The sequence below is a fragment of the Haemaphysalis longicornis genome, unplaced genomic scaffold, assembly GCF_048455015.1.
Source record: "Haemaphysalis longicornis isolate Haplotype H1 unplaced genomic scaffold, Haemaphysalis longicornis Haplotype H1 scaffold_16, whole genome shotgun sequence".
NCBI lineage: Eukaryota > Metazoa > Arthropoda > Arachnida > Ixodida > Ixodidae > Haemaphysalis > Haemaphysalis longicornis.
This window is the reverse complement of record NW_027526266.1, coordinates 8,237,117-8,249,298: the sequence shown is the minus strand read 5'-3', so window position 1 is coordinate 8,249,298 and position 12,182 is coordinate 8,237,117. Positions and strand designations below refer to the sequence as shown.

General features: G+C 51.9%; 1 pseudogene; it reads left to right on the top strand.

Annotated features, from left to right (window-relative positions):
• The first annotated feature begins 10,335 nt into the window (after window positions 1-10,335).
• Window positions 10,336-11,829, top strand: LOC144166212 (uncharacterized; annotated as a pseudogene).
• Window positions 11,830-12,182: the final 353 nt, after the last annotated feature.

Below are 12,182 nucleotides of genomic sequence, written 5' to 3'. Positions count from 1 at the left end.
TACTGAGGATCCGGTAATGCCAAGCGGTATCATAGGCCTTCTCAAGGTCAAAAAACACCGTTGCACAAAACTGTTTGTGAATGAAAGTGCCCTGGATGTATGATTCAAGGGCGAAAAGTTGGTCATTTGTAGATCGCCCGCCCCCCTGAAGCCTGCCTGGCAGCCCTCTAGAACACCGTTGTACTCAAGAAAGTACACAAGTCTCCTGTTTAGCATCTTCTCGAGGAGCTTGTACAGTCAGCTTGTAAGGGCGATGAGCCGATAGCTAGCGGGAGAGGAAGGGTCCTTCTCTTCCGCCAGGAAAGCCACTCCTATGGCCCCCCTCCAAGAGCGAGGAGTGTGCCCCGAAAGCCATATGTTGTTGTATAGATGTAGGAGTGTTTCAAGAGTGTCTGGGTGTAGGTGTTGTATCATGGTGTATGTCATTTTGTCTGCACCAGGGGCTGAAGGCTTACAGGGGCTCAGAGCAGCCTTCAGCTAATGAATTGAAAAAGGACAATTGCACGAAGTGTGCACCTTGTTTTTATCAATCTGGGACTTCTTTTCTACACATGTTTTGTGTTTCATGGAAGTGTTTGTGTAGTGCGCTGAGCTAGACAAGTGTTGGGAGTGTTTTGCGAGTGTGTTAGCCTGGTCTTCCAGTGTGTCCCCTGTTGTGCTAACCAGGGGGAGCCTGTGTGTCTGCTGTCCATTTAGTTTGCGTATTCATGTCCACACTTTGTGTGTGTCAGTGTATGAGTTTATGGAAGTGAGGAAGGTTCACCAACTCTCTCCTTCCGCCTCACGACGCACTCGCACCCTAAAGCCTTTGCCCGTTTACAAAAATGAGGTTATCTGACGTGGGGTACCGTCGAAGGACACCCCACGCCTTGTTCTGGGCCTTTCGCGCCCGCCTGCAGTCCTCGTTCCACAAGGGCCTCCTTGGGCTGCGGGACCCACTGGAGGCCTGGGGAATGGACTTTTCGGCGGCGGCGAGGATGTGCGCCGTGACGAGTTGGGCGGCTTCCTCCACGTGTAGGTGTTTTATGGATGTGTGGTGTAGTTGAGATGTTTGTGTGAATGTGCTCCAGTTTGCTTTTGATTCATTAAACCTTTTATGGGAAGATGGACTGCTCGGGCCTATACCTATATACGTTAATGAAGAGGGGAAATGGTCACTACCATATAGGTCCGTGCCCACACACCACTCAAGACATGGAAAGAGAACTGCGGAACCAATAGCCAAGTCAAGATGCGAGTATGTATTGTGTCCTAGTTATGGTATGTAGGATGTTTTTTGTTGAAAAGGCATTCTCCGCAGGATGCGAGACACTTCTCTATCAGGCGACCTCGGGCATCCATTTTGGAGGAGCCCCAAAGTGAGTTGTGCGCATTGAGGTCGCCTGTTAGTATGTATGGTTCGGGCAGCTGGTCAACCAGTGCCTCGAAATTGGAGCTCAGAAGTGCAAAATCAGGAGAGATGTAAATGAAGCATACCGTTATCAACCTATTAAATATGCTTGTACGGATCGCTACAGCCTCGAGGACAGTGTTTAAAGAGAGAGTGTGGCATGGTAATGATTTCCAGGCGATAATGACCACACCTCCTGAAGAGTGGGTGCAGACAACCCTGTCCTTTCTGAATACCATGTACCTATTTAGGAATTTGTTTGTTTAGAATTGAGGTGGGCTTCCTGGAGACACATGATACTTGCCTGACTGGCATGCAGAATCTCATACACATCGTCAAGATTTTTAAGGAGGCCTCTGCAGTTCCATTGGATGATGCTATCTGTTCCTATTATTAAATTTAAAAATGACTGGAGTGTGAGTGTTTGCGTGTGTTCATGTGTGTCTTTCCGGGCTGTTACTCTTGGATTACCTCCCATGAATACGCCAACTCACCCATGGCCCTCAGTCCCCAGAGGCTGCGAAGCAGGTGACCACGGCGGTGGTCAAACCTGTGACGCAGCAGAGGGTGCTATGAATCCCTGGATCCGGACAGGCCGCCAATGGAATTAGAACCTCGCAACGTTCAACGCGCGGACCTTATCTAGTGAAGCAAGTCTCGAGGTGTTCGAGGAATTAGAGGGCAATAAATTGGATGTAATAGGGCTTAGCAGGGTTAGAAGGGCAAGCGAAGCTCTTACGGTGCTGAAACATGGACACGTGCTATGTTACCGTGGTCTAAAGGACAGAAGAGAACTGGGAGTGGGATTTCTAGTCAATAAAAGCATAGCTGGCAACATAGAAGAATACTATAGCATTAACGAAAGGGCAGCAGGTCTTGTAATTAGGCTCAATAAGAGGTACAATCTCAAGGTGGTGCAGGGCTACGCGCACACATCCAGCCACGACGACCAAGTCATAGAACGCTTCTATGAAGATGTGGAATCGGCAATGGGTATAGTAAAAACACAGTATACCGTAGTTATGGGGGACTTCAATGCTAAATTAGGCAGGAATCAGGCTGGAGACAAGGAATAACCACACGCTGAAACAAGTAGACGAATATAAATATCTAGGAGGTACTATAACAAGCCCACTAACTTTGTACAGTCACATTACAAAATTTGCCCAGCGGCCTCCAGAAAACTCGGGTTCCTCAGGCAGAAACTAAAATACGCGCCTTCACATGTTAAATTGCTAGCTAATAATTCCATTATCAGGCCGCAACTCGAGTACGCCAGCGCAGCATGGGACCCATTCCTTAAAAAAGACATTCACAAATTGGAAATGGTGCAAAGAAAGGCAGTCCGGTTCATTTTTAACAGCTATCATAGCCGAGCTTCTCCATCGCTTCTCATGGCCAACAACGATATACTGACCCTAGAAAACCGGAGGCAGCTTGCGCGACTAAGGTTTCTGTTTTTGCTTAATTCCCAACAGTTTAAGGGTAATCCAGGACTTTATATTCAGCCCCGCTTACCTCGTTCAACTCGAAGCGCCCATGAGCACAATCTAGCTCCAATTTTTGCACGCACTAATCTTTTTAAACACTCCATCTTTTCCCGCACAATTCAGCAGTCGAACTGATTGCCTGTTGATGTGTTTTCGACGCGTGATGTGTCGGATTTTGAAAAGCGTGTAGTTTCTGCAATATTTAAACATTTACTGTGCCACTACTTTTCTTTGTGTACTGCTATCATTTTTGTTTTTTGTCAGTTCCTTTTTTTTCTTTTTGTTTTTTCACACCCTTTTTAATTGATTGATTGATTGTGGGGTTTAACGCGCCGACGCAACACAGGCGATGAGGCGCGCCGTAGTGGAAGGCTCCGGATTGATTTTGACCACCTGGGGATCTTTAACGTGCGCCGAAACGCACCCTTTTTTCTTTTTTCAGAAATATGTACCAATTTGCCGTGCAGATTGATGGTTTTTTCATGTAAATATTCCCTGGCCACCTGCTTGGTCTTCGGACTGCAGTATGTCTTAAATAAATAAAATAATAAACCCAGTGGGGGTTGGGGAAGGGACCAGGTCAGACTCGCTAAACTGGGTTAATGTGGACACCAGACGCCGCTCCGCCTCCCAGCGAGCCGCGTCAGCGTACCTCTCCAGGGGGAAAGCGGCGAACCTCTTTCGCGCCTCCGGGAAGGTGATGTTCTCAGTTACCTGGATGTTGATTATCTTTTTTACAGTTGGAATTTTTCACACTTGCGGGAGTACGCTGCATGCGGCCCGCCACAGTTCACACAAGACAGGGTATCGGATGGGCAATTGTCGCTCGGATGATCATGTGCCGCGCATTTCGCACACGTCGTTCGGCCACGGCAATAGTTCTTATCATGCCCGAACCGATGGCATTTAAAATAGCGCCGCGGGTTCGGGATGGAGCAACGGATAAAACCTGCATTTATGTGTTGTGGAAGAACTGCGCGGTCAAAAGTCAAGATAATGTGCTTGGTGGGAATCTTCTTGTCATCTCTGCGGATAGTGATGCGTCTCACGGCAGTGACGCCTTGATCTTTCAACCCGGCAAGGACATCAGCATGCGTTTGGTTCAAGAGATCTGTCTCGAATATCACACTCTGCGAGGTGTTGAGGCTCCGATGGGGTGTGTCCCTGTTGTCGAAATCAGCCAGTCTATTCTGAGCTAGAAGCTTTGCAGACTGCTGCTTGTCATTTATTTCGATTAGGAGTTCACCAGACCTTTGTTTTAATTGCGGAGCATTTCTTAGGCTCGCCTGGTCCTCCGTCGTTGATGGCGGCGCTGTCCACACGATCACTGTGCATGCGCAACTCTCCCCCTTACACCCACAGCTCCGCGATACTACACTATAAAAAAAAGAAATAGTGAGCGGCGCCCGGTTTCGATCCAACTACTCTCTGGCCGCAACGGGAGGTACGCGGTGCTCTTCCCACTACGCTACAAATCCGGGACAGGAGCAAGTGCTACGAAGGCGCCTTATGTCCTTGACTCATTCAACCTACGTCAAGAAGCTACTGATACAACAAAGGCACGCGAAGCTGAACGTCAACGGAAACGACGAACTGAAAACTTCAGAGGGGGATGCTGAATTCCCGTAGGAAAGCTGTGGCGGGAAGCGCCACGCGCCTTGCAGCTCAACCAGCCCCGTCTGCAGCGCCTCTGATGCTGATTGTGGCAGGATTCCTCTAGGGATTGGCCAACCAAAGAATCTATCACGAGATAGGTTCGCGTTCAACCACCGTCGTCATCTTCCCGTAAGGGAACCGCCGAAAAAGAAGAATAACGAGAAGACAAAGCTGCGAAGAGGAGGGCGTGTACATTGCTCTCAGCCGGTTCACCAATATCAACAACCCTTACCTCACCAAAGCTGACAGAGACTACCGATTCTACCACAGAGACAACATCGACAAGAACATGATGGACGATTTTCGGCGCCTCGAGAAGCACCGCGTACTCCCCGTAACACAACAGAACTTGTGTGCCTTTGCCACCGGTGTGGACCCGGACGCGGAATTCCCTCTGGCGCTAGTAAAAACCAGATCACTCAAAATAAAGGCAACACAATGGAACCACACGGAACCGCCATGATGCTTCGCATCCTCATCAGGGTTCCCCACGGGAAGATGGTGTAATTTGATTTTTTTGCAGTTATACGATTTTCCTATTATGGCTTCAAGATACTTGGCGATCAAGAAGACTGACTGAGATGAAAGAAGGTGGGTTGGATTGAGGAACTTTATGACAAGAAATCGAGAGTAATGATCTGGTTCAGGAAATGTCAAAGATGGCAATGGGGGAAACGATACTTCGGTGCGGCCCCTTTTAGGGGGCCGATCATGGTTGGGGGGGGGGGGGTTGAAAATACCATACGGCATAGTATAAAAACAGCGATACGGGGTACTTTCTCCTTTTACCTTACCCTGACAGTCAAAGAGGTCCCGGAGCTCCCTGTCTGGTAGACAGGCAGGGAGCCCATTGACCAGAGCTTGACCAAGGCTCCGACAGCCTCCGTTTACGGCTTCTACCCTTCACCTTTAAACACCTTGCCATGGTTGGACACGGCTTATGTATGGGAGTTCGGGGTCCGCGGTGTCGCTGCTCACCATCACCATGAATACTCAAGGTGCCCCGTGCGGAGGTATGACAATCCTCACCTTGCTTTTCCTACCCCAGGGGATATCACTGTACAGAAGTTTACAATGCTCTAGAGCGTCATAGCCCACCATGAACAATGATGATGGACTACCTGGCGTCCAGCAGGCCTGGGCACCCACATTGCCCTATTATAAATACATTGGATCGCTTTGTAGGTAGATCGCTCATTGTGCTTATCCATTGTTCATCTAGTGTGTCCTGTGGCACTAAGGAATGTTTTCTGAACGGTTAAAATGGGATATTCATTTCATACATAAACAGCACACAATGCCCGTCCTTCAACTCACCACTTCCTGATCTGCAGTAAACGCTATCCAGATGTAATGAAAGCATTCAGTCACTCCACTCTGTCAAGGTCAATAACTAGGAGAGGTCGGTTAACCATATTTTCTAGAAATGTACGAGTTTTAAAGCAAAGCATTCTACCTCTACCAGCCAACAATTCCTTCGCGGCTTGCGGGAAAAGAAAGTCCCAGCGCAGCTCAATAGGGAGAGGGCAGTTTTCCCTGACGGAGCAGAGTGTAGAGGGCGTGGCAAACGCGCGCTATTACCCAGCGTTCCTGCGCGCCGGCGGGAGCAACGGCTGCAGGCATTCTGCCGTCTTTGTCGTCTGGTTTAGCGACGGTTGTTTTAGGCCTTTTTTGCCGCAACGTCTCTGCTACTGCGCCTTGCCTCCGCACGGATTAATTTACTTGTTCTAAAGCACCTCCTGGGTAGCCCGGGCCCGACAAAATTAAGTGGCCGTACGGCAAAGATACGCTAACGATTGATTTGCATGGCGGGAAAACAAAAAGTAGAGAACACGTCCTGACATCTGGCCGCTAGAGAAACTCTACCAATGCGGTTGTGTTTTAAGAGGTGTTGCAAAAGGCGAAAGGAGCAATAGGTTCTAATGAAAAAGCGATGATAAGAGTTGCCTTAGCTTTCTCGCAATTTTTAAACTTGCTAAATTAACTAGCTTAAATCGGTATAAATGGGAATCAAAGAGCTCACGTGCCGAATTGTTTCCGTGTCTGCGCTGGTGTCGCGTGGTGCTGAAGCCCCGAGGTAGCACATAAGGATTGCTAGGTTCCGCTGTCTCACCGTTCGAAAGGCGCTCCTCCCAGTTTCCTTTTTGCCGACCCACGGCTGTGCTACAGCGACGGCGTCCGCCGCTCTCGGCCGATCGTGGCCGACGCAGCTAAGTGCGGGGTGCCGGCTCCGCGAATTCCAGGTAATGGTTGACCGAATCTCTGGTTTCGCTCTTTAAAAGCAGAGCATTTCAGTAACTCACGATGTCACCCGCGTTGTCCCGTCGTAATCCGCACCATCGTTGTCCGCACCCCTCCCTCTAAACTATATAAAAGAAAATACTATCCGGCGCCAGGTTTCGATCCCTCGACCCTGCGGGCAGAACGCCATGTACATGGTGCTCTACCCACTGCGCCACAGAGCCGACACAGAATGGGACGCTATGAGCGCACCTTATATCGTTCACTCATTCGAATTACTGCTGACCAGAGCTCTCTCGTCAGCAGTTGCCACAAGTGCAACAACATTAACGTAACGCAAACTACTTAACGTCGTGCGCCCCCGGAAATGCCCTGCATTTGATCGTGCCCCTCGCGAGGGGGATGTTTGACGCTACCTATTGCAAGACCGAGTGCAACCGCTGACAACAAGGTCCCACGAGCAGCGCACGCGCCGTGGACTGGTGGCGCCGTCTGTCAGCTGCGACGCGAACTACCATCAAGGCAGTCAGAAAACCGAACGCGCGAAATACAAATTGCGCTTTAATAAAAGAACGCTGTTTCCGCTGGCCCCGCTGCTGCTGCTGGCGTGCGTGCCTCGCCGGGCCGCCGACCGACGCCGCCTCGTTGCTGCACTTTGTCGTCTGCGGAACGGCACCGTCGCCGCCGCTGGCCTGTGGCGGCTGGCGCGTCTCTTTTTTTAGAGCCACGTGTGTGAATTCAAGGGACGTCGCGCGGGCAATTGTCCGGGGTGTCGTTTAAAGCTTTGCTTTCCAAGCACTTTCACAGCGTGACATAGAGCGAATTTGTTTCTCCCAGAAGACTACCTTAGACTAGCCGTGTTTACCTTATTAAGTCTTTTAGATTTATACGAATGTGGCAATTCACCTATGTATCTATGAATACCAATCAGGGTACGGCACTTTGAGGCAGGGAGTGTACGCGACAACCACAACATGAAATGTTTTACGCCCGCTTGCCCACACTTAGGACCAACAGGACTCGCAGCCTAAGAGTATGATTGGCAGGATTCCTGAGATTTTCGAACCCGTCCAGTCATTGCTGGAAACCAACCGATTACAAAACATACTACTACATCCAAACTATCTGCATAAATATTCCTCTATGGAGTTACCAATACCAATTGCCAGTTTTCTTATTTCGCATCTGCCAACGCCTATAAAATGCGATATCCACCCCGGAAAATTAGTAGCCCTGTTTCACATCCTAATGTGTTTTTTATGTTGCGGATGACCTTTATTTGGGTTATCTGCCAACCTGCGAAGATTTATTTTTTTTCTCTGGTCCTTATTCTCTGGAGCGTTTTTTCCTCGTTAGTCCTGATTATTATTTACAACCCTATTCCATAACAGAGAAAAATAATTTTCGAAATGACGCACTAACCTCATGGTGCTACTTAAGGTGCAGAGAAATTTAAAACCCCGGGAAGACGCAAAGAAGGAAGCACTTACTCTGCATTGTGTGATGCTTTGAACGCTTCGCCATTCAAAAACAATTTCAAACCACGAATGTTTTGGAATATTGAGCGGCGTGCTCAAGAAAAAGCATAAAACCTCAGCCGTTTATTTCAGTCAAATAAAATCTTTCCGACACCTTGTTCACAAACAAGCTCTAGGTAAACACAATTTAACAATCACAGAAAACTTCTTACAAAATTTTATTCCCCTGCAGCAACTTCTGTATAATAGCTGATATGTCCCAAAATATGTTGTACTAGTCAACTAGGGTTAATATTGCCACACGCTCCGACAAAGCGTTCCATTTTTAGTAAGAGCAGAGAGTGCCAGCGACCACCGGAACAGCGCCGCGTCATCGGTGGCGGCGACATACACGGAGGCAGGCTTCTGGCCCATCCAGATGCGGGCCGTGCAGGTGGGTCTCCACCACATCCACCGCCTGCAGGGCACACCTGACGGCGTGGCACTCCTTGAGCGCTACCGCAGCCGGCCCAACTCTCGGATGGGCATGCTGCTCAGTACGTACGAGAGCCACATCGCGTTGCCGCAGCGGCCACGCCTGGAGCCACCACCCCCAGGCACGGGGCAGGCTCTACGCATTGTCACCACATTGCCGGGGGTCCGTAGTAAGAGGTCGACTCCACCCCAGGCTGTCCACCAAGAGGTGGCTGCCCTGCTACAGGGCGACGCTGCCGGACATCTGCAAGTGTACACGGATGGATCTGTACAACAGTCGATGGGCAGAGCCGGAGCCGCCTGCACGGCCCTAGAACTCGGCATCAGCCAGGTGTGCAGCCTGCCCTTCCCTGCCTCATCCACCCACGCAGAGCTGGCTGGACTCCACTTGGCTGCAGATCTTCTTCTCAGGCAGGGCACCCAGGCCCGGGGGGCCAACATCCTGACTGACTCACGGTCTGCCCTCCTCCGTCTGCGTGCCGCCGACCAGCCAGCCAGCTCTAGCGGCTACGTTGAGCCATCGCTGGCGGCCAAGCTTCATGCGGTGGAAGCGCAGGGGTGTCCACTGCGACTTCACTGGCTGCCATCGCACGTGAACATCCTAGGCAACGAGGTTGCAGACGCCTTGGCCAAAGGTGCTGCTCGCCAGGCAGGGGTTCCAGCCTCCCAGGATGTGGTGTCATTTGACGCTGCAAGGACTATCCTGGCACGAGTGGTGGAGGCCATGCATCCAGATTCCCGAGTAGTCAGTGGCCAGGCCCCACGGGTCTTGCCCGGACGCATTAGCAGAGACGCCCGGTCGCTCCTTCTTCGCCTGCGGCTCAATTGCTGCAGCGTGGGAGCGCGCTTGCACCACCAAGGGCGCCGAGCATCCCCCACCTGCGCCGACTGCCCAGAGCCTGAGACGCTAGAGCACTTGCTGTGCTCTTGCCCGCAGCACGACACCGCAAGAGCACAACTCCGGGCCGAACTCCAGCGACTCGGTGCCCCAAGCCACAAGCTAGAAGACTTCCTGTTCCCCACGGGACCGGACGCCATCCGACGGGAGGTCTTCCAGCACGTAGTCAACTTCCTGGTTACAACAGGACTAGCGCTGCGTTTGTAGCCATCGAGTCATGGACTAAACGAACGCGATATAGACTATCTCCCAGTCTCCTACCGCTCTTCTCTTCCCCCTTCTCTCTTCCTATCCTTTGAAGCCCCAATCCCCTTCCCTGGACTGGGTCGTATGAGGGTGAACTCCCCGTTGAGTTCAACAATATCCCCAGGCCTTTTCTCTTCCCTCCTTGGTTAATAAATCACCACCACCACCCAGCGCCGCGTCATGCCACCACGTTCGAGAAGATTCTGCACCGGGTAGGACGCGCAAGTGTGCCGAGTGGCGTCCAGCGCACAGCTCGCGGACGCCCGTGGGAGGAATCGACGAGGAACGCGTTCGCAGTGGAAGAGCGCTCTCTCTTTCTCGACGGCGGCCTCCCTGTTCGTGTTTCTTCAGTTCGGTGGGCACAAGTTCGCCTAATTAAAACAGATGTTTTGCCCTACTCTATTCATCTGTCGTCTTGTCATCCGTGACAAAACTGGTGGAGGTGCGGGGTAATCGAAACCCATGCAGCGTACCCCTCCGACACCCCGTGCAGCATGCCCAATTCTGAGCCCCGGACGGCGCGTCTTCCTGGATCAGGACCAGCCACGTACAAGTCGACGTCTACAAAATCAACCACCCGAATGTGGACTCTTGCACGACGGAACGAGGACGAAAGCCAAATTTGTCATGACGTCCCAAGGCCAGCAGACGGAAGCCAGTGCACCGCAAATCATCTACATGCCCATCGCCCCTCGGGCGCCGATGCCCTTCCGTGGGGAGCCATTTGAAGACGTCGAAGACTGGATCCAGTATTACGAACGGGTCGCCCGCCACAACGAATGGACCTCGAAGCAATGCCTGGAGAACGTCTACTTTTCACTAGAAGAGACTGCCTAGTCTTGGTACGAAAACCACGAAGCTTCACTTGCATCGTGGGAAATCTTCAAAGACGACCTAAAGCGGGCATTTGCGAACCCGTACCGACAGCAGCGTGCCGAGGATCTCCTTCAGACAAGGGTCCAAGGTCCAAATGAAACCGTCACCAGCTTCGTGGAAGGAGTGCTTCGCCTGATTGCCCGCGCCGACCCCCGGGCTAGCGAAGAAAAGAAGTTGCAAACTCTTATGAAAGGTGTGAAGAGTGACATCTTTGGTGGCCTCATTCGTAATCCCCCCACGACAGTGAGTGAGTTTGTTACTGAGGCAACAAACATTGAAAGGGCGCTACAGGCAAGAGCTGGCCACTATCACAGGCTCACTGGCGGCCCTAGTGTCACTACACTGGCGCACAACCACCGTGAAACACTTGCCGCCGAGCCCGGAAATGTTCGCGACATTATTCGTAGCATCATCAGCGAAGAAGTTAACGCCGCCGTCCCCTGCGTGGCTTCCGTGGCCGATAGTCGACTGGACGTGACCACTGGAGGCACCGAACGCACTAGAGGCACAATTCGCGACATCATTCGGGAAGAATTGACGAAGATGCTTCCATCGTCTGAACGCGCAGCATCCGTTTCCATCGCGGAAGTCGTTCGGCAGGAAGTGCGACGCTCCCTTGTGCCAGAACCCCCGGTTCAGGTTGTCCCTGAGCAGCCAGCCTTGACGTATGCAGCCGTAGTCCACAATTCACCTCCCGCAATTCCTCGCCAATACCTGGCTCCAACACGACGGGAACCACCATCGCAACAATACGCACCCACAACCCATCGCGGCCCCCGGAAAAGCGACGTGTGGTGGACGGCCGACAACCAACCTTTGTGTTTCCACTGTGGAGAGGCCAATCATGTCTACCGCCACTGCCCCTACCGCAAACTTGGACTCCGCGGATATCGGCCGAACGACCCGTGTCCAAGATACGGCCAGCATCCACGAGACATCGCCGAGTATTTGCGCCGCCCGCCGTCTCTGCCACTGAGTCAGCGCCGAGAATCCCGTTCGCCGTCACCCCGTCGCCCAGCGTCTCCTGCTCGCCAACTTCGCCGTGAGAGCCCCTCTCCCCTGCCCCAACGGGAAAACTAGGCACGGCAACCCCGGGAGGTGGGGTTGCGGCCGGCAAAGTTAGCGAAGAGCCTCCAGCGGCGGTGGGACGCAGTGAGTCAAGTAAAGGTGGTCTTCAACACGGCATGCGTTTTTCCGTGTCAAATAACCTCAATGTGATGATTGACGGCTACGATGCCATTGCGCTCGTCGACACTGGAGCAGACTATTCCGTCCTTAGCGGGAGCTTCTCACGCCGTCTTAGGAAAGTGACGACTGTGTGGGATGGCCCTGAAATACGGACTGCCGGGGGACATCTCATAGCACCTATCGGAAAGTGTACCGCTCGTGTTATAATTAATGGCGAGGCATGCCCTGTGAATTTCGTCGTTCTG